Genomic DNA, 22,722 nt, shown 5'->3' on the forward strand with positions numbered 1-22,722 from the left:
AAACAAATTTTGCCGATGCAACGAAAGAAAAAAGAACAATATTAACATTCACCCAAAAACAAATCAATGACACAAAATCCCTTCTCACGAAAGAAGGTGACACTGTACAAATACACATACCAAAAGCAATTATTGAAAATACAAACAAGAAGCACATATCATACAGACTTATCAACAAGAAAACGAAGCGACCGGAGAATTTCTCCACCCAAAAAATTGAGATTTGTCTCAAACCGATATGGCCCTTTCAAAGTCATGTTACTTGGGGACGAAAATTTGCCACGGTCCTAGTACGCTTTAAGAGCGAACAGTTAGCGAAGGAATTTTCAACACTCTCTCTCCACACAGATGACTTGGTGATGATACCGAGTTATCTTGGACAGAGAGTGACGAAGGTGACAGTAAAGAATGTCCCTTCACAAGTGGAAACACAGTGGATAGTAGGTTCTATATGCCTCGAAATGGAGGAGGCAAATATATTAGAAATTGCTACTGCAGAGGAGAAAAACTGGGAAGGGGGAAAAAAGTCGAAGTCCTCCTCCACATCACTGAAGAGGAGTGCCAAAAGATCCCCACACACATCCAACTGGCAAAGGACCACAAGTTATATGTAGTGGTGGAAGGAAGGCGACCACGTTGTTATGTATGCGGCAGCGAGGCACACCTCAAGGACAGTTGCCCAACCGCCGCCAACCAAAAAAAGCAACAAGGGCAACCACCAAAACCCGGAAAAAAAACCCTACTACCAACACCACCATCAACAATCAAAACAAGAGAAACACAAGCAACACTGGCAACTGAGAAGACAACAGCATCTGCAAAAACAACAAGTGAGGAAGCAGGGGAAAAGAAAGAAAATTCCAAGACTGTTTCCCCCTCCCCCACATCACACACACCTCACACAAATAACAAGCCATCAGCACCAACAAAAACAGCAACACAACCACTCACACAAGCACACACAGACGCTCACAATTTGCCCCTACCCCCTTCCGATTCCTCAGAACCTTCGTCGGAAGATGAAAGTAATGAGGAATGGCAAATAGCCCAGAAAGGAAGGAGGAAGAGGAGCAAGAAAAGAAAAGCAAACACAAACAAAGCAGGGAGATACACAACTCCCGAAAACACTCCAGACACCAACACAAGCACACACAACTACAACACAAGCAACAAAACCCCAAAAGCAAGTACACACACAATGCTCACTGCCATCAACACAAAAAACTCAGAGTTGATGGAATACATCAACACAAAAACAAACATAACAAACGAAGACATAAAAACCAGCAACCACCCATACACAACACCACCAGAACACATCAAAATACTACACATAACACCAACCCTGCACCACACACTAAAATCTATTTTTCCAAAGGCAGTTGGCAAATGCCAAAAATACCTGGCGAAAAAACTATATAGTGATCTCCTCGAAGAAAACCCGAAGGAGGAGACACAAAAACTCTCAAACGGTAAGTGACTCTCTTTATAAAACTTTAACACTCAAATCAAAATGATGCTCAAGATTGGTTGTGTAAATGCGCGTGGCTTGGGGTCCCCTTGGAAACAAGGGTACCTCCTAAATGACATAAAGTCACATAAACTAGAAATCATAGCCATAAGCGAGACCAGACTCCATGATCCGCGGGCCCTATCGTCCATGTTTGGCAGACAGTTTAACATTTATTTTTCTCCCTGTCTGCCGAGAATGGGCGGTAGTGGCACGGCGGTACTCTTTCGCAAGAGTCTGGATCTCGAAGTAAAGACAGTATTCATAGACCCGGAGGGTAGAGTGGTTGTTCTGGATGTCGAAGGCAGCGATGGGTGTGCTTTTCGACTCATATCAGTATACGCACCACCTTTAACAGGTAGGCCGGATTTCTTTCGACGTCTAGAAGTATTCCTAGGAACGTCTCGTCCTTTACTTTTAGTGGGGGATTGGAATGCTACCTTGGACACGCATCTAGACTATGTGGGCAGAGATAGGAATAGACGGGGATGCAAATGCCTCAAAGACCTGCTCAGACGCTTTCAACTGTCTGACAGGTACCGACTCGATTACCCGAATGCGCCAATGTGGACATGGACAAACCGCATCGGGTCGTCGAGATCGTATCTAGATAGAATACTGTGTAGGAGAGTAGATAGAGATAGCATAGGGTGTCCACAATTTCACATAGTCAGCTACACGGATCACAAACTTGTGACGTGTACGCTAGACTTAGATAAGACACATAGGCAGGGCTCCGGTTACTGGAAACTAAACGCGTCTTTCCCGTCGAGACCAGTTTTCAGAGACCGGATTAGCACGTTAGTAAAGAGGGCTTTGACAGGAGCCATCATCAATAACAAATGGTGGTTTGCCCTCAAGAGAGCAATAAAAGCAGAAGCGGTTAGGTATAGCAAAGCACTAGCCATAGACAGAAACAGAGTAGAGGGTGAACTAGTTAAGAAGCTAGAAGAGGCAATTAGAAGTGGCATCGCATCCGACGTTTTGGCGGCGAGGTTGGCCCTTGACCAACACTTCAACGCCAAACACGAAGGGTGCGTTGTCAGGGCTAGGATGCGTGCTCTAAGAAACGAAGGTGTTGGAGCCGCACGAGAGGCCCGGGTGGCGGAGGCGCAACAGGGCAACAAAGCCACCATTCGGTCTCTGGTGGACGAACAGGGGCGCGAACTGCTCGAGCCAAGCAAAATGTGTGAGGCCTTTCAGCGGCACTTTGCTCGACTGTTTGGGACGAATGGCGAGCGAGAACGCAGGGTGGACTTCAGTGCCTACCTGCACAGCCTGCCACGACTCTCGGCAAGAGAGGCGGAGTGCTGCGAAGGTGCCATCACGGCGGCGGAAGTGAGGGACGCGATGGCGGGATGCTCGAGGGACAAATCTCCGGGTTTGGATGGTCTGCCCTACGAGCTTTACAACTGTAAGCCAGACTTGTTTGGAGACGTCTTGGTGGCGGTGTACTGCAACTGGCAGCAAAACGGGAGCATTCCCGGTTTTGTGAGTCGAGGAGCCGTAACGCTGCTGAAGAAAGATCCAAACAAGGGGGACGTCATAGATAACTTTAGGCCCATCACTCTGCTCAATGCAGACTTGAAAGTTTTGGCCAAGGTGTTAGCCAAGCGGTTGGCGCTTGTCATCGAGAAACTGATCGGCAAGGCGCAAACGTGCGCGGTGCCGGGCAGGAGCATCCATGACAACCTCCATCTGATGCGCTACATCATAGAGAGGGTAGTTAAGGAACCTGGCATGGGTGGGGCCCTGATCAATTTAGATCAATCGGAAGCTTTCGATAGGGTAGACCATCAATACTTGGAGGCTGTCCTCATAGCAGCCGGCTTCGGTCCCATTTTCCGCGGCTGGATGGCTGCCTTGTACAGAGGCATCCGTTCGGTAGTTCGCGTCAATGGGCATCTATCAAGACCCTTCGACATTGCACGTTCGGTCCGTCAGGGATGCCCCCTCTCGTCGCTTCTGTACGTGTTGACTCTCGAGCCACTACTGCGGAAGCTGGCGACGCTGAGGGGCATCCCGCGAGAGTTGGGATGCGGGACGAGCGTGTCGGCATACGCGGACGACGTCACCGTCATAGTGTCTAGCCAAAAGCACATCGAGCTTGTCGGCGAGACACTGAGAGACCACGAAGCGGTAACGGGAGCGAAAATCAACCGGGATAAGTCAGTGGGCTTGCGGCTCGGCACCTGGAGAAGCAACCCCATACCGTCAAGTAGCGCCTCCGTCGTGGGACGTTGGACTGACGGTCCGGTTGAGATGCTCGGGGTCTGGTTTGGTCGAGACCTCCAAACGGAGAAGAACTGGGACGAGATAACGAGAAGGGTGGCCACTCTAGCCCGGCAATGGGCCGAGAGGAAGCTTTCCCTGAAAGGTCGGGCGGAGGTGGCGAACACGTACATCGCGTCCGTCATCTACTACCGCCTGACCGTCGTTCCTTGTCCCGACCCTACCATCACCAAACTGGAGCGCATCCTCTTCCGCTTCTTGTGGAAAGGAAGCGTTCCGATGGTTAGGCGATCCGTTTGCTGCCAACACCCGTTAAAAGGAGGACTGGGCATGCCGTGGTTGATGATGCGCAGACACGCGCTGAGACTGCGACATCTCCGGCTCTACGTAGACAGCGGTGAACAGGTGTGGTCACCGTTTGTGCGGCGCGCTTTCCCGCAGCTCGTCTCCATGACCGAACTGCAGTCATGGATCAAGAAGAGGCCGAGGAAGGGCGTATGGCACCGCGAGTGTCGCGCTGCTCTTCGGCAACTCCAACAACCCGGGTCAACCTTGAGCGACTGCATCACAACTAACGCATTCTATAGTGGATTAGTGGAGGGAAGGTACGACGACGATCTCGGGGCGAACCTGGGCGTCGACGAGGAATACCTGACCCGCCTGTTTAAGACGACCTTCGGGCCGGAACCTATGGACAACTTCCAGAGATCCCTGGCCTGGCAGTGCTATCGAGAAGCACTACCCGTTCGGGATAAGCTCTACAGGCATGGCTCGAGAAACACGGGGCCGACCTGTCCGAGATGCCGGCAGAGCGACGAAACCGTTCTGCACGCACTCGTACAGTGTCCCACCATTTCCGAGCTGTGGGCTTACGTCGAACAACTGCTATCGCGTGTGGGACGAGTCGGTCTATCAGCCGAGTCTATCGTGAATATTGTCGCGCCTCCTTCCTTTAAACGGGAAGGAAGAGCTATTTTCATCGTACTTGTGGCTATGGCGAAAGAATGTGTATGGTGGACGCGTCTGAAAGGTCTAGAGACAAAGACTTTCCTCTCTGGGCAATCTCTCATCAACTTCTTCAAGTATCACCTGAAGAGGAAGTTGAGAGTAGAAAGGGAAGTCTTGTCTAGTGAATGCTTCAAAAAAAGATGGGTGAATGTAGCAAGGATGGCACGTGTGAACGACGGAGCTATCTTGAGCATAACCCTATGAACAAGAAAAAAAAAATAAAACAAAAAGGCAAAAGAGAGTCACTTACTGTTATAGTTTCTTCAATGAGAATATTGACCAAGGTTACCGTGGTCTTTTCCGTGGGCTTTTCCTTCCACGGCTAAACCTAAACTGTCCTCCCCTCTTTTTACACGAGAACATTACTGTGTGATACACGATCCCTATTGATCGGCCTTTCCTTTTCTTTTTTTTTCGATCCCTTTTGATCGAACTGCCCCTTTTTCCCTTCCTACGATCCCTTTTGATCGACACCACCAATTTTTTTTTTTTTTTTTTTTTTTTTTTTCCTTCCTTCCCCCTCCCAAAAAGAAAAGCTCTACATTGTATTTGTCCCATCTTCGTTGAGCCCTGTGTGGCTAATAAAAGAAATGTATCTATCTATCTATCTATCTATCTATCTATCTATCTATCTATCTATCTATCTGTCTGTCTGTCTGTCTGTCTGTCTGTCTGTCTGTCTGTCTGTCGGTCTATCTATTTACCTATCTATCTTTCCATCTCTCCATCCTGCTAACCACCCTTTCTTCTACCCTGCCAATCAGAGTCACTCTATCTATTAAAAATAACAACCAAATCACTCCTTAAATCGAATTCTTTTATTTGAAATAGATGATTTGTTTTGGGATATCATTGAATAGATCGGGGTTGTTGAGGAAACGAAATTGTGTCACATTGTATTTATGTATTGAGAGCTTGAATTGTGTAGGGTACGTATGGAATCTGAATTTGATAAGGTTGTTTGGGCAATGCTGGTGGTATGACCTCCACATTGTACAAATGATGTAGCGCCCACATTGTGCAAATGATGTAGCGCAGGAGAGAATAAAATTTCAATGTTTCAAGACATACATACATGCATATATGTGTATGTGTGTGTATATATGTATGTATATATGTGTGCGTATATATATATATGTATACATATGTACATATATATATATGAATATATACATATGTATGTGTATATATATATATGTGTGTATGTATGTATGTATGTATGTATGTATGTATGTATGTATCATGTGTTCCCTGCGTCTGACGTTATAGGACCGTATATGTGTGCGTATGCACATATGTATATATATATATATATATGTGTGTGCATATATATATATATATATGTGTATATATATATATATATATATATATATATATATATATATATATATATATATATATATGTGTGTGTGTGTGTGTGTGTGTGTGTGTGTGTGTGTGTTATTAGTGCATGCGCACTAAGTTTTAACGTTCTAGCTCACTCCCGCTGGTTTTACAGCAGTGCTTGGAAGAAAGATGTGTAGCGTGTGATCGTCGCATTGACTATGACAAAGAAAGTTGAGCAGAAAACCTTGGCGATACCTGCTCAGAGGCCTACGCAGAGTTTTCAAAAAAAGTTTTCATCGTTCTTGACACAACCTGGGAGATCATATGAAAGTAAAACCCGAGAGCCTTTTTGGTCAGCTGAAAGCAGTTTTGGCACAAACTAGGCAGACACGCGTCTCATACCCAAATCTTCTGTGATAATGGGCTGAACTGAACCGTAACTAATCTGCACATCCTCCGATAACTCACAGATTGTGATTCGACGATTTTCCCCTCACAGCTGCACGCACATCTGCGATGATTTTCTTAGTTCTGCTTGTTGCGGATCTCCCAGAACGTTCGTCAATGTCGACATCTTTTCGCCCATCTTGGAAACGTCTGAACTACTTAATTAATTATTTTCATTGCATTTATTTATCATTATTATTATCATTGCTGGTAAGGCGACGGTGCAGAGCTTTAGCGAGCTGAGCAAAATATTTGGCTATATTTAACCAGTTGCTAAATTTCTGATTTAAATTTCGCCGAGGTCAAATTAAAAAAAAAAAATTTTATTCATTTTCAAATTTAAAATTTAAAATTTATATTTTCAAATTTATGTTACATTAAATTATATCACATTAATTCATTGGTCTATTTTCTCATTTTTAATATTCAATACACCAGAGAAACAATGTTTAATATATTAAGCACATTCGTATGCGTATACACATTATCGTGTATATATGTATGTTTATGTTTATATATATATGTAGATATATATAAATATATATGTGTACACGTTTATTTGTATATTTGTATGTGTGTATACATTTGTGTTACTATTATATATAGATATGTATTTATATGGATATGCATGCCTTTTTATGAGTGCGTTTACAGGCTTATACAGAAGAACTTTAACGTCTCTTATTGTTGGATACTTTAGGAACGCTATTTTCCAAATCATTTTCTCTCTCTCTCCTTCTATTTTTCTTTCTTTTTTCTTCCTCCCACCACTTCTTATTCAAATTCTTTCTAACTTTTAACAACAAAGTTGTGCATTTAGGACATACGCACGGAGACCTATGATGTGTGCGTGTGTGTGTGTGTGTGTGCATATATATATATATATATATATATATATATATATATATATATATATATATATATATATATATATATATATATATATGTATATATATGAATAATAATATAGATTTAAACAAAAGATTAAATGTGGCACTTAAAATGTTTGAGGCACCAGAATTTGGTAGTGTAAAAGCCAAAACCAAAACCAAGAGATTTGGTGTATAAAATTTGAAGAAAAGCAACAAAAATGCATTAGGTTATAGCAGGAGTACATTTTCGTTGCACATCTTATGTGGTGTTCTCACTACACAAATAAATGAAGTTTGTACGAAACGTACGTACTGCTATAACCTAATGCATTTTTGTTGCTTTTCTTCAAATATATATATACATGTATGTATATATATATATATATATATATATATATATATATATATATATATATATATATATATATATATATATATATATATATATATATATATATATATATATATATATATATATATATATATATATGTATGATGTGTGCGTGTATGTGTGTGTACATATATATATATATGAGTGGCTGTGTGATAAGTAGCTTGCTTACAAACCACATGGTTCCGGGTTCTAAAATAAGTGTCTTCTACTATAGCTGCGGGCCGACCTAAGCCTTGTGAGTGGATTTGGTAGGCGGAAACTGAAAGAAACCTGTCGTATATATATAAATGTATACGCATGTTTACGTGTTTATATGTTTGTATATATGTGTGTATGCATGTGCCAACGTTTGTATGTTTAGTGTATATGTGTATGTATATGTTTTTAGTGTGTGTATGTAAAAGTGAACGTTTGTATGTTTGCATGTGACTAACGGGTGTTTATATTTTTATGCTGTTAGATCTCTGTAAGGGAATATTTTATCATAAACAAACATGTATTTATTGTAATTAAATTTATTGTATCATTAATTAATTTACTCTGGTTATACATGTTTTCTTTCTAACTAAAGTTAATTTTTGATTTAAGGTTTTCTGCGGTTTTACATAATATGATTTTTAAATCTTTTAATTTTAATTTTATGTATATCAGTGTTTATTAAAAAAAAAAAGCATTCGTTGAAAGTACCAAAGAAATGAAACCAGTTTCAAATGTATATCTGTCAATGTAAATTGTATAATTATTCTCAATCAAAACTGTCCGACGAACGGGAACGTGAAACTTTGAGTAGCAGTTTGTTGTGATATTTTTGTGATGTTTTTGCAGCTTTAATAATAACGTATATATATATATATATATATATATATATATATATATATATATATATATATACTCTTTTACTCTTTTACTCTTTTAATTGTTTCAGTCATTTTACTGCGGCCATGCTGGAGCACCGCCTTTAGTCGAGCAGATCGACCCCAGGACTCATTCTTTCGGTCTCTTTTTCCGAACCGCTAAGTTACGGGGACGTAAACACACCAACATCGGTTGTCAAGCGATGTTGGTGGGACAAACACAGACACACAAACACACACACACATATATATACATATACATATATATACGACGGGCTTCTTTCAGTTTCCGTCTACCAGATCCACTCACAAGGCTTTGGTCGGCCCGAGGCTATAGTAGAAGACACTTGCCCAAGGTGCCACGCAGTGGGACTGAACCCAGAACCATGTGGCTGGTAAGCAAGCTACTTACCACACAGCCATACATACATATATATATATATAACACAAGCGAAACAACATCGTCATAGTAGTAATTGATGAGAACGTGAGCTGATTCGCAACTCCGATTTTTCAGACCAGCTCTACTCAACCAAGAATATCCTTGGTATTGTGTGAGGCTTGAATTCAAGAAAACGTTCAAGAGATTTTGATATGTCTCTAAATTCATTAGATTTATAAACTGACAATTATTTAAGGACATGTTTTGTCTTGGTAAATTGAAAAACATCATTTTTACGTTCTTTTTTGTTATCGTTTTATCAGATTGGAGATGTCCGTCGACAGCCATTATTGTTTATCTAATTAATTTCCCAAATATAAAGAATCTATAAAACTTATTTATGTGGAAATTCCGTAACATCGAATGTGATAAGTGATAAATCTACCACACTGAATAAAATGTTGGTTTGTAAGCAAGAACAACTGAATTCTACAATACAACTTTAATGCACGGCTCACCAATTCCCCATTTACTCCCGCCGTTGTGGTATGAAGGAATAAATTATACCACCATGAGGACTATTTTGAACTGAAGTTTATCGTGCCATTTGCACTCTAGTGTCTACCTCAAACCTGAAATAGTTTTTTTTTTATTTAGATTTTTGATATTTGTCGCACTAAGTTGGAGTCGAAATGAAAACAGGAGTTGTAGTTATTGCTGTTTTGCTTCCTGAGCCAGCTCTGATCATACAAACCGACCTAAAATCAATGACATACCATCTGTAACAATCAATCTGTTCTTCTTAAGGTTGGCTTACGGAGAATTACTCAAAAACAGACACCTCTCATCAGACAGACAGGCCTACAAAAAAAAAAAAAAAATCGCCAATTTACCTATATCGATTTACATATATCGGGACGTTTTGTCAATTTCGTCAGCTTAATTTGCTTTTGCAAATGAATAACTAGGGAAACAATTACATAGATTAATTTCATAGACAAAAAAGGCCACAATATAAAGGGGGAGAAAATGCGAAGCATTTATGCCATTCTAAATGGCATGTCATTGTTTAGCTCCAGGACAACCCTGATCGAACAAGCCTACAATCATGTACGTTCCAACTGTGACCATCTTGTCTTTTATTTCTCTGTTGAGTCATTAAGAATTATCTCAAAACAAGAACAGACTAGATGGCCACAGTTTGAATGTCTTTGATCATAGTTCTGTTAAATAAAGCCTGACTCGGGGCTAAACAGCATCAACAGCAATAATAAACCACCACATTTTATGAACGAGGCTGTATATGGTCGTTCCATCGGCTAGAAATAAGTGTCAAGTCTCTTGCAAATTTCAGCCTACAGTCTAGGAAAGAGAAGAACGTATTGTTATATAAAGAAGTCCTAGATGTAAAACGTTTGAATAAAAAATGGAATAGTCACGGGTAGAACGTCTTCGATATATTGATCTACTCAGAGCTGATCTGGGTGCTGAACAATTGCAACAAGAACATAATTAAAAGAGCCAAATTTAAAAAAAAACAAAAAAAACTGGGAAAAGTAAAAAGAGTAACAACCACTCGAGCTACGAACAATGAAAAGTAAAATTTAAAGTAAAAGAAAAAAGAGCCTAAGTGAGGTGGGGGAGGTGGTAATGAATTTGATAAAATGATAGAGGAGGAAGACAAGATAATTATGTCAAAATGAAGGACATGAGAAACACACACACACATATTAACACATAAACGCATGCAGATAAGCACACAAATACAAGGATAAACACGCACACATACACAAATGCACACATACAGAAACTAACACCGGTAAATGTACATGCATGGAAACACACACACACACACACACACACACACACACAAACACGCATACAGATATAAACACGGAGAGAAAAAGGCATAGATAAACACAAGTACATAAAAATACACATACACAGACATGAAAACATTTGACATAAACACAAGCAAACACTCATATATCTACAGATTCATATAAATACACAAACAGAAATATAACCGTACACACAGACATACAAGCGCATATATGTAGACAACCACGCACATACACTTACACACACACACACATACACACTCGCACACGAGCGCGTGCACACACACACGTACGCACGCACACACACAAATACACACACACACACACTACACACACACACACACTACATACACACACACACACTCTCTCTCTCTCTCTTGCACACACATAGATAGAGAAAACTGAGACATACGAGATAAACATATCTACACATGCACACAGACGTACACCCATGCATACGCATAGATACTAAGATATATATAAACACTCAAACACACACAACTATCTAAACACACATATAAACACACATATACTCAGATAAACATACATGTTCTCTCCCAGTTAATGTCACTCTTTCGTCTTCGTGTTTAATCGTCTTCCATTTTGTCTTTTACCCGTGTAATAGCTATAAGAGCAACACGAATAATAATAACAATAATAATAATAATAATGATAATAATAATAATAATAATAATAATAATAATAATAATAATAATAATAATAATAATAATAATAATAATAATAATAATGATAATCAGTATTTGAAATAGCAACATATCAGTATTAGCTTTTAAATGGTTGTTACAGTTAATGGAAGAAGCCACAATGGATAACTATATTGGTGGTCATTATAAATGTCTGACACTGATTCCATACTTCTGTCAGCATCTTTCACTAACTTACCATTTACCAATCTTGTTCTTTTCAAGAAGTTGGCAGCAGAAACAATAGTATTATTGTCGCCGTCTAAATAAAAATTAAAGGAAAAAAAAAACCAAAACAAAAACAAAAAATGGGTGAGAAAAAAAAGAAATAAAGTTGTTAGCTAAATATGGTTGTAAGATAATTGTGCGTATCTAGGGTGTGTATTTACGCATGCGCGCGTGTGTGTGTGGGAGGGAGTATGTTTGAGTGAGCATATACACACTCATATACATATATGATTGTATATATATATATATATATACTCTCTCTCTTTCACACATACACACACACAAACACACACACACACACAGAGAAAGAGACATAGAAAGAGTCAGTGGTAAGAAGTTTGCTTCCGAGCCATAGCATGGTTCTGAGTTCAGTTCTACTGTGTGGAACCTTCAGCAAATGTCTTGTACTATAGCTTCGGGCCGATCAAAGCGTTGTGGGTGGATTTGGTAGACGGAAATAGAAAGAAGTCCATCGTATATATATATATATATATATATATATATATATATATATATATATATATATATATATATATATATATATATATATATATATATATATATATATATATATATATATATATATATATATATGAAAGTGGGTGAAAGTGGTAACAAAAACAGGTTTTTTAAAAGCTATTACTGATATGTTGCTGTTTCAAATACTGATTATTATTATTATTATTATTATTATTATTATTATTATTATTATTATTATTATTATTATTATTATTATTATTATTATTATTATTATTATTATTATTATTATTCGTGTTGTTCTTATTGCTATATGCATATATATGTACATATATGTACAAAATGCTTCATAGCATTACGTACTGCCAAGATCAACTTTACATTTGATCATTTCAAGGTGAATAAAATTAGGCACCATAAAATGGGGCAAGTCAGACACTTTATACAGGCACGGGCGTGGCTGTGTAGTAAGAAATTTGCTTTCTAACCACATGGTCTTGGGCTCAGTCCCACTGTGAGGCACCTTGAGCAAGTGTCTTCTACTATAGCCTCAGGTTAGCCAAACCCTTGCGAGTGGATTTAGTGGACGGAAATTGAAAGAAGCTTGTCGAATATGTGTGTGGGTGTGTGTCTGTGTGTGTTTGTATTAGTGTTTACTCCCCAATATTGCTTGCAAACCGGAGCTGATGCGTTTACGTCCTCGTAACATAGCGGTTTGATAAAAGCGACCGACTGAATAAGTACTGGGCTTGACAAAAAAAGAAAGAAAAAAAATGGAAAAAAAACATTGGGGTCGATTCATTCGACTAAGACGTTCTTCAAGGAGGTGCCCAAGCAGTCTGATAATTAAATCAAGTAAAAGATAAAGGATACATGTTTGTGTGTGTGTGTGTGTGTGTGTGTGTGTGTGTGTGTGTGTGTGTGTGTGTGTGTATATATATATACATGTACATACATACATACATACATACATACTTTCACGCGTTACACAATCATCACGTTTATGTAATGACTCTAGTGTTGCACAACTGACAACTGCAGTGAAAAGGTTAGATTTATCCTTTAAATCCAATGGGCTCCAGCAGGCTGAATCTTACGAACTGTATTTTATATTTTGACTAATCAGTATGTGGCTTAGAAGTTTTGGTGGGCAGTTAAGGTTTCTTTACTTTGACCGCACATCAAGGAACAATTGTTTGGCTATATTATGGAATGTTGTAAACAACATTCCTGTTTTCATTGACTTCTATTGTTACTCCAGAAATTCTTACATTTCATTCAAATCAATGTTCATGACCCTGAATATTACCTGGAACCTCTAGGCCTCTTCTTAAAACTGCCTAGATAATATCTTCAACATTTGAAACTACTATTAGTAGCTCATAACTCTATACTGTGTACATTAATATGTAAATATATATATATATATATATATATATACCAAGAGAGTTAGGGGTTGAGAATCCAACTCACTAAGGGATAATATCTATCCAATATACTGCTGGGAGGGTACCCAATTATTGTTACACTAGTAATTTACCAAGTGCAATAGGTGGGTGCGGGTAAAAGGGTTTTTTTTACCCTAAATTTATATAGCAATAAGAGAATGGAGGGGAATATGAGGTACTCATCAACTTGCAGACACTGTACTCTGTTGATTAATCTGTTTATTTTACAACCAAAAGGACAATAAAAACAATATACAGACACTTATGACATACTATGTCATATCAACAATTAAAATTTAAAATTTAAAAAGGCATCTAGCAACCTCGGTTGTATATTGTCTTTATTGTCCTTTTGGTTGTAAAATAAACAGATTAATCAACAGAGTACAGTGTCTGCAAATTGATGAGTACCTCATATTCCCCTCCATTCTCTCTCTCACTCTCTCTCTCTCTCTCTCTCTCTCTCTCTCTCTCTCTCTCTCTCTCTCTCTCTATATATATATATATATATATATATATATATATATATATATATATATATATACATATATATATATATATATACACACACATATATATCCTTATAAAAATGTTAGTAGAGTTAGAGTTTGGAATAACTGTCTAAGGGATAAAAATATCCGTTTTGCTACCGGTATAATTACCCATGTTAACCCTGGGCATACATATGCAAGCATATTATGCTCATAGGGTACAGGCAACGACAAAGTTAAACAGGAATTTTCCAGGAATCAAATTCAAAGTAAACAGAAAATGGAGAAATATTGATAAACAACAATCGATTATTACTTTTTAATACAAATAAACTTCATCCCCTTCTTATAAAAAACAAAGTTTGTTTGTTTGTACTTTGACTGCCGAAAGCACTAAATTAAATTGATAATATTTCAAGTTTTCCAAGTAATTTAAATCAATTTGACCATTCTGCAGATAACTGTGCACTTGTTTTCTGAAAGCGAATTAGGAGTGGGGGCAGCGAGTTGGTGGAGCATTAATTCCTATTTCTAGCAATCCTCGTACTGTCTATTTCACCGTAATACTTTTTACAGAGTGAAAAAATATTCCACCTTTCAATCAATCCACTTCCAACTTTCTCTAAGTTTATATATTACATTTATTCCTTTGGAGTCGCCGCCGGACTCTGTTTTCGCTCTGTCAATATGTCCCTCCCTATGTCTCTATCTCTCACTATCTCCCACCCACTCTCTTGTTGTATGTGTGCGTGTCTCTCTCTCTCTCTCTCTCTCTCTCTCTCACTACCTCTACATCTTTTTCGCTCTAGAGAAAAAATACGTGAGACAAATAAAAAGGGCGTTAGGGAAAAAAATAAGTGAGACAGAGGGAGGAAGAAAAAGAAGACACACACACACACACACACACACGCACACACACACACACACACATATAAAACCTGGATCAGCCATGATTGTGCAATGATACATGTATGATTGTGACTGAACTACAGCCTCACATTATCGAAGCAAAAATCCTTACTGGATGTGGTAAGGGAGACATCATATTTATACCCAGTATACTGTGAATACCAACAAGTGTCCACTTTTCGTTTTAAACGATTGCAATTCCCAGTGAGGGTCAGTTACGCAATGACCATTAACAAGTCTCAAAGTCAAATAGTGCAGGTTTTCGGTCTTCATCCATAATTAGGCTGTTTCTCACATGGTCAATTGTATGCAGGTTGTTCCAGAGTGGGAAACCCACAGAAACCTTTCATATATGCTCCAAAGAAAAAAGTTCAAAACATTGTATAAACTGTAGTTCAGTAAATGGTTTATAATTTTCGTACAGTACATATCTCTATTATTATGTATATTACTGTATTTAGAAATTCTAACTAAATTTTTAAAATTATGTTATGCAATATTTAAATACTTTTTAACAACTTTTATTGTATGGCAAATAGGGCATTACGATATGTGCCTTATGAATACATTTCAACAGTAAACAGACCGGACCCAAGGCCAAGAGGTCCTCTAGCATATAGATAGATAAATAAATAAAGAAATGGAGTTAGACGCAGGTGTTATTCATATCTTTATATTTCCGACATATGTTTCGAAGTAAACACTGGTGTTATAATATATGACCCCTGGAAAGGTGAAGACCAAAGCTTTCCACGTTGGCGATTGATTTAAGGGTGTAGATTGACTTCACTAAATACTAGTACGGCGCTTTCTTTCGCGTTCTTTCCATTCTACATTCCACCATCTGAGATTTGAACCGAACAATAACGATTGCTAACGTAATTTTTTTGTTTTTGCTCAGACTAATTTTTCTTTCTTTCTTTCTTTCTTTCTTTCTTTCTTTCTTTCTTTCTTTCCTTCTTTCTTTCTTGCTTTGTTTGTTTATTTGTTTGTTTGTTTGTTTCTTTCTTTCTTTCTTTCTTTTCGTTATTCTTCTTTTCGTTTTCAATTCCCCCTCCTCCTCCCATCTTCCTTCTACTACTACTACTACTACTACTACTACTACTACTACTACTACTACTACTACTACTACTACTACTACTGTTGCTGCTGCTGCTGTTGCTGCTACCGCTGCATCTTATGGTCTACCTCTTTCCTTCTTCATATTGAGTGCGTCCACATGCACGAGTACTTGCGTACGCAAGTGTCTGCTTATGTAAGTATGCGTATGCGCGTGCTTGAACATATCTACGCATGCGCATATCTGTGTGTACGCCCATAACTGTATGTGTGTGTGTGTATGTGTGTGTGTGTGTGTGTGTGGATTCAATCAATCGCTAAAATGCTTAATCCCATGAATTTGAAAGCTCTTAACAGCCTTTTCAATATTTTGTAACTAAACCGACAGAAGAACCGACTGGTGATGTCTTCAGCTTTTATATCATAGTCATCATCATCATCATCATCAGCTGATGGTGATGCTACTGGTGGTGCTGATGGCGCTGTCCGTGGTGCTGATGTTGATGGTTTTTGTTGTTGTTGTTGTTGTTGTTGATGGTAAAGTCATCAGTAAGTGTTGCTGCCGTCTTATGAAAAGAACAAGAGTAATAAAATATAAAAAGATATGTGAACACATTTGCTTGATAATGATAATAATAATAATGATAATAATAATAATAATAATAATAATAACAACAACAACAACATCAACAATAATAATAATAATAACAGCAGCAGCAGCAGCAGCAACAACAACAACAACAACAACAGCAACAACAACAATAATAATAATAATAATAATAATAATAATAATAATAATGATGATGATGATGATGATGATGATGATGATGATGATGATGATGATAGTGGCGATGATGATGATGAGGATAATGATAATGACGACGATGATGATGGTCATGACAATGATGATGATGATGATGATGATGATGATGATGACGAAGATGATGATGATGATGATAATGATGATAATTCAGCGACAAGAACAGCAACTGCTACTAGAGCAACATTAACAACAACAACAACAACAGCAACAACAACAACAATAATAATAACACCAGTAACGTCTTCTTCAGCATCTTACTACTAAAGTAGCTATTGCAACCACAGAAAAACATACATAATACATAATCAACAATAGCATATAACAAGTACATTAATATGAATCTTAGCTAAACCGACAGACACAGGCCTATGTATGTATGTATGTATGTATGTATGTATGTATGTATGTATGTATGTATGTATGTATGCATGTATGTATCATCTATCTGTCTGTCTGTCAATTTGTGTATGTATGTATGCATGTATGTATGTATCTATCTGTCTGTCTATCTGTGCATGCATCAATCTATCTATCTATCTATCTATCTATCTATCTATCTATCTATCTAAGAACAACAACCACAAGGAAAGAGTACAAGGAAAAGGGAACCTTTACTACCCACACCACCATCAACACAGAAAACAAGCAATGAGACACACCCAACAACACCAACAAACGAACATAAAACAGCATCCGGAAAAACACCTACAACAACAAGAAATAACGAAACAGTTAAACCAAAAGACAATACAAAAACTGATCCCACTTCCCACACATCACATACACCACAACCAGAAAGTCAACAACCAACAACAACAAAACCAACAACACAACCACTTACACAAACAAACACAGATCCACACGACATGCCCCTGCCCCCTTCCGATTCCTCGGAACCTTCGTCGGAAGACGAAAGTAATGAGGACTGGCAAATAGCCCAGAAAGGAAGAAAAGAAAAGCAAACACAAACAAAGCAGGGAGATACACAACTCCCGAAAACACTCCAGACACCAACACAAGCACACACAACAACAACACAAGCAACAAAACCCCAAAAGTAAGCACACACACAATGCTCACTGCCATCAACACAAAAAACTCAGAGTTGATGGAATACATCAACACAAAAACAAACATAACAAACGAAGACATAAAAACTAGCAACCACCCGTACACAACACCGCCAGAACACATCAAAATACTACACATTACACCAACCCTGCACCACACACTAAAATCTATTTTTCCAAAGGCAGTTGGCAAATGCCAAAAATACCTGGCGAAAAAACTGTACAAGGATCTCCTCGAAGAAAACCCGAAGGAGGAGACAAAAACTCTCGAAGGGTAAGTGACTCTCTTTAAAATTCTAACACTCACATTAGAATTATGCTCAAGATTGGTTGTGTAAATGCGCGTGGCTTGGGGTCTCCTTGGAAACAAGGGTACCTCCTAAACGACATAAAGTCACACAAACTAGAAATCATAGCCATAAGCGAGACCAGGCTCCATGATTCGCGGGCCCTAACGTCCATGTTTGGCAGACAGTTTAACATTTATTTTTCTCCCTGTCTGCCGAGAATGGGCGGTAGTGGCACGGCGGTACTCTTTCGCAAGAGTTTGGATCTCGAAGTAAAGACAGTATTCATAGACCCGGAGGGTAGATTGGTTGTTCTGGATGTCGATGGCAGCGATGGGTGTGCCTTTCGACTCATATCAGTATACGCACCACCTTTAACAGGTAGGTCAGATTTCTTTCGACGTCTAGAAGTATTCCTAGGAACGTCTCGTCCTTTACTTTTAGTGGGGGATTGGAATGCTACCTTGGACACGCATCTAGACTATGTGGGCAGAGATAGGAATAGACGGGGATGCAAATGCCTCAAAGACCTGCTCAGACGCTTTCAACTGTCTGATAGGTACCGACTCGACCATCCGAATGCGCCAATGTGGACATGGACAAACCGCATCGGGTCGTCGAGATCATATCTAGATAGAGTACTGTGTAGGAGAGTAGATAGAGATAGCATAGGGTGTCCACAATTTCACATAGTCAGCTACACGGATCACAAACTTGTGACGTGTACGCTAGACTTAGATAAGACACATAGTAAGGGACCCGGTTACTGGAAACTAAACGCGTCTTTCCCGTCGAGACAAGTTTTCAGAAACCGGATTAGCACGTTAGTAAAGAGGGCTTTGACGGGAGCCATCATCAATAGCAAATGCTGGTTTGCCCTCAAGAGAGCAATAAAAGCAGAAGCGGTTAGGTATAGCAAAGCACTAGTCATAGAAGAGAAACAGAGTAGAGGGTGAACTAGTTAAGAAACTAGAAGAGGCAATTAGAAGTGGCATCGCATCCAATGTTTTGGCAGCGAGGTTGGCCCTAGACCAACACTTCAACGCCAAACATGAAGGGTGCGTTGTCAGGGCTAGGATGCGTGCTCTAAGGAACGAAGGTGTTGGAGCCGCGCGAGAGGCTCGGGTGGCGGAGGCGCAACAGGGCAACAGAGCCACCATTCGGTCTCTGGTGGACGAACAGGGGCGCGAACTGCTCGAGCCGGACAAAATGTGTGAGGCCTTTCAGCGGCACTTTACTCGACTGTTTGGGACGAGTGGCGAGCGAGAACGCAGGGTGGACTTCAGTGCCTACCTGCACAGCCTGCCACGACTCTCAACAAGAGAGGCGGAGTGCTGCGAAGGTGCCATCACGGCGGCGGAAGTGAGGGACGCGATTACGGGATGCTCGGGGGACAAATCTCCGGGCTTGGATGGTCTTCCCTACGAGCTTTACAACTGTATGCCAGACTTGTTTGGAGACGTCTTGGTGGCGGTGTACTGCAAATGGCAGCAGAACGGGAGCATTCCCGGTTTTGTGAGCCGAGGAGCCGTAACGCTGCTGAAGAAAGATCCAAACAAGGGGGACGTCATAGATAACTTTAGGCCCATCACTCTGCTCAATGCAGACATGAAAATTTTGGCCAAGGTGTTAGCCAAGCGGTTGGCGCTTGTCATCGAGAAACTGATCGGCAAGGCGCAAATGTGCGCCGTGCCGGACAGAAGCATTCATGACAACCTCCATCTGATGCGCTACATCATAGAGCGGGTAGTTAAGGAACCTGGCATGGGTGGGGCCCTGATCAATTTAGATCAATCGAAAGCTTTCGATAGGGTAGACCATCAATACTTGGAGGCTGTCCTCATGGCGGCCGGCTTCGGTCCCATTTTCCGCGGCTGGATGGCTGCCTTGTACAGGGGCATCCGTTCGGTAGTTCGCGTCAATGGGCACCTATCAAGACCATTCGACATTGCACGTTCGGTCCGTCAGGGATGCCCCCTCTCGTCGCTCCTGTACGTTTTGACTCTCGAGCCACTACTGCGGAAGCTGGCGACGCTGAGGGGCATCCCGCGAGAGTTGGGATGCGGGACGTGCGTGTCGGCATACGCGGACGACGTCACCGTCATAGTGTCTAGCCGAAAGCACATCGAGCTTGTCGGTGAGACACTGAAAGACTACGAAACGGTAACGGGAGCAAAAATCAACCGGGATAAGTCAGTGGGCTTGCGGCTCGGCACCTGGAGAAGCAAGCTCATGCCGTCAAGCAGTGCCTCTGTCGTGGGACGTTGGACTGACGGTCCGGTTGAGTTGCTCGGGGTCTGGTTCGGTCCAGACCTCCAAACGGAGAAGAACTGGGACGAGATAACGAGAAGGGTGGCCACTCTAGCCCGGCAATGGGCCGAAAGGAAGCTTTCCCTGAAAGGTCGGGCGGAGGTGGCGAACACGTACATCGCGTCCGTCATCTACTACCGCCTGACCGTCGTTCCTTGTCCCGACCCTACCATCACCAAACTGGAGCGCATCCTCTTCCGCTTCTTGTGGAAAGGAGGCGTTCCGATGGTTAGGCGATCCGTTTGCTGCCAACACCCGTTAAAAGGAGGACTAGGCATGCCGTGGTTGATGATGCGCAGACACGCGCTGAGACTGCGACATCTCCGGCTCTACGTAGACAACGGTGAACAGGTGTGGTCGCCGTTTGTGCGGCGCGCTTTCCCGCAGCTCGTCTCCATGACCGAACTGCAGTCGTGGATCAAGAAGAGGCCGAGGAAGGGCGAATGCCACCGCGAGTGTCGCGCTGCTCTTCGGCAACTCCAACAACCCGGGTCAACCTTGAGCGACTGCATCACAACTAACGCATTCTATAGTGGATTAGTGGAGGGAAGGTACGACGACGATCTCGGGGCGAACCTGGGCGTCGACGAGGAATATCTGACCCACCTGTTTAAGACGACCTTCGGACCGGGACCCATGGACAACTTCCAGAGATTCCTGGCCTGGCAGTGTTATCGAGAAGCACTACCCGTTCGGGATAAGCTCTACAGGCATGGCTCGAGAAACACGGGGCCGACCTGTCCGAGATGCCGGCAGAGCGACGAAACCGTTCTGCACGCACTCGTACAGTGTCCCACCATTTCCGAGCTGTGGGCTTACGTCGAACAACTGCTATCGCGTGTGGGACGAGTCGGTCTATCAGCCGAGTCTATCGTGAATATTGTCGCGCCTCCTTCCTTTAAACGGGAAGGAAGAGGTATTTTCATCGTACTTGTGGCTATGGCGAAAGAATGTGTATGGTGGACGCGTCTGAAAGGTCTAGAGACAAAGACTTTCCTCTCTGGGCAATCTCTCATCAACTTCTTCAAGTATCACCTGAAGAGGAAGGTGAGAGTAGAAAGGGAAGTCTTGTCTACTGAATGCTTCAAAAAAAGATGGGTGAATGTAGCAAGGATGGCACGTGTGAACGACGGAGCCATCTTGAGCATAACCCTATGAACTAAAAAAAAAAAAAAAAAAAAAACCAAGAAAAGAAAAAGAAAAGAAAAAGGCAAAAGAGAGTCACTTACTGTTATAGTTTCTTCAATGAAAATATTGACCAAGGTTACCGTGGTCTTTTCCGTAGGCTTTTCTTTCCACGGCCAAACCTAAACTGTCCTCCCCTCCTTTTACACGAGAACATTACTGTGATACACGATCCCTATTGATCGCCTTTTTTTAAATTTTTTTTTATTTGATCCCTTTTGATCGAACTGCCCCCTTTTCCTTCCTACGATCCCTTTTGATCGCCCCCCCTTTTTTTTCCTTCCCCTCCCAAAAAGAAAAGCTCTACATTGTATTTGTCCCATCTTCGTTGAGCCCTGTGTGGCTAATAAAAGAAATGTATCTATCTGTGGCTAATAAAAGAAATCTATCTATCTATCTATCTATCAATCTATCTATCTATCTATCTATCTATCTATCTATCTATCTATCTGTCTGTCTGTCTGTCTGTCTGTCTGTCTGTCTGTCTATCTATCTATCTATCTATCTATCTATCTATCTGTCTGTCTGTCTGTCTGTCTGTCTGTCTGTCTATCTATCTATCTATCTATCTATCTATCTATCTATACGCGTGTATGTTTCTGTAAGTATGTTTGTATATATATATATATGTGTGTGTGCATGTGTGAGTGAGTGTGTTTGTGTGCGTGTGTGTATATATATAAACATACACACAATATAACAAAATTATTTTGTAACTACAGACACGTTCATATAGTTGCACATAGCTACATATGCCAAGGCATACATATAGGTAGATTCAGACATGCAGATACACGTACTAACATAGTTAGGCATACAGACACATACACACAAATACAATGTTTTTTAAAAAAGAAAATTAGAA

At 40.5% G+C, this 22,722-nt stretch overlaps 1 long non-coding RNA gene across 1 annotated transcript; it reads right to left on the reverse strand.

Annotated features, from left to right (window-relative positions):
- Nucleotides 1–15,780: 15,780 nt before the first annotated feature.
- On the reverse strand, nt 15,781–22,435 carry LOC149137571 (uncharacterized). The gene is made up of 2 exons (XR_016238688.1): nt 21,902–22,435; nt 15,781–16,748 (listed from the first exon to the last, which is right to left on the reverse strand). It is a non-coding gene; the product is annotated as an uncharacterized LOC149137571 (long non-coding RNA).
- Between the last annotated feature and the right edge of the window lie 287 nt (nt 22,436–22,722).

The sequence above is a fragment of the Octopus bimaculoides genome, chromosome 1, assembly GCF_046866305.1.
Source record: "Octopus bimaculoides isolate indiv1 chromosome 1, ASM4686630v1, whole genome shotgun sequence".
Taxonomy (NCBI): Eukaryota; Metazoa; Mollusca; class Cephalopoda; order Octopoda; family Octopodidae; genus Octopus; species Octopus bimaculoides.